At 36.5% G+C, this 1,662-nt stretch overlaps 1 non-coding gene across 1 annotated transcript; it reads right to left on the bottom strand.

Annotated features, from left to right (window-relative positions):
- Positions 1 to 439: 439 nt before the first annotated feature.
- Positions 440 to 737, bottom strand: LOC147841709 (signal recognition particle RNA). Its single transcript, XR_015503152.1, has one exon.
- Positions 738 to 1,662: the final 925 nt, after the last annotated feature.

Genomic DNA, 1,662 nt, shown 5'->3' with positions numbered 1-1,662 from the left:
ACCTATACCGTATGTCTTTTGGACTTGTGGGGGAAACCGGACCAACCAGTGAAAACCCACACCAACACGGGGAGAACTTTAGTGAAATTCTTCTAGAATTTTTTAAAATACCACCCGATATTGATAGACCACACTTATGAGTTAGTAACCACAGCAAAACATATTTCTGTTTAAAACATCATCTTTTCAAAATATACTCATGAAATTGAGATAATTTCTGTATTTCTGTTTAGTCTTGTTGGTTTACCACAGCGGAATGAACCCCCAACTTATCCAGCACGTTTTTAGCAGATGCCCTTCCAGCTGCAACCCATCACTCGAAAAAACTAAACTTTTAGTTATTTCTAATTATTAACACACAGTCATGTCATTCATCTCAAAACCTTTATTACTTCTTTTTACTGTTAGAAAGATATATCAGAGTAAAAACAACTAGTGTAAAAGTCTGCGTCTCTCTGTGTCGCTCAGGCTGCACTGCAGTGTCTATTCACAGGCGCGATCCCACTACTGATCAGCATGGGGGATTTGACCTGCTCCGTCTCCGACCTGGGCCGGTTCACCCCTCCTTAAACGACCTGGTGGTCCCGAGCTCCCCCAGGAGAACCATATCGATACCGAACTTAGCGCGGACACCCGATCAACATAGTCCACTGCAGTCTAGAAGCCCTGAGCTCAAGCGATCCGCAGCCTCAGCCTCCCAGTAGCTTGGATTACAGGCGCGCGCCACTGAACCCGGCGAGAGCTGAGAGAATCAGAGCTGTGGAGAATCTGATCATCACAGCGACCTCTAGTGGAGGAAAACTGAATGATGAATAAAAACTGACTTCATAGCCTTATGACATTAGATAATAATAAACAGCAGTATGATCACAAATAAAAAAATTACAGTAATTAGTATCAACAGTGTTTTTGAACTAAAGATTATTATACCATATTTATTAGCCTTTACAACTCTTTATGAGTGCCACAACATTCTGTTTTCTGTATCAACTAATAAAATGTAATAAATATTGTAGTATACTTTCGTTTTTTTTTACAGTAAAAGTGGTTTATTGTATCATAATACATATAGCTGTAGAAAACATATTACAGAATGGGTGATTTGTTTATATTAGGTGTGCATCTGCATAAAACATTACAAACAATCTACGAGCAGAGATAAATACAATATAAAATTCTGAAATAAAATGAACCGAGCTTTGTTGTTTTTCAACGAGTCTAACAGTATTCAGGTACAGTAATGTAATAATCAAATGTAAAATAATACTGCTATTGTCTTCATTTTTTAATTAAATAAAATGATTTGCTATTAAAATGACAAATTATGCAATTTATTAGACCTGAATGCTTTTACAGTCGCAGGCCTCAGAAACACACGCAAATGCTAAATTATAATCCAGACTCAACCTTGTATTTCTTGTGATATGACTATTGTGAATGATCATTGATGCTGAAATAATGCTCTGGGATAATTTATGTGAGCTAAGGGATAATTGACCCAAAAATGTTAATTCATAATCGTCACAATCATATTTATGCGGTGAACTATCCATTTAAGATTGTGCAAAGAGTGAACCTCTGTAAAAGTAAAGCTTTAATGTTTTAATTTTCCACTTAAATACCAGTTCCTCATCTAACATTCATTCATGCAGTGAATAACTA

The sequence above is a fragment of the Danio rerio genome, chromosome 11, assembly GCF_052040795.2.
Source record: "Danio rerio strain M-AB ecotype USA chromosome 11, GRCz13ab, whole genome shotgun sequence".
Taxonomy (NCBI): Eukaryota; Metazoa; Chordata; class Actinopteri; order Cypriniformes; family Danionidae; genus Danio; species Danio rerio.
The sequence above is the reverse complement of the archived record's forward strand: the minus strand, read 5'-3'. Positions and strand labels throughout refer to the sequence as shown.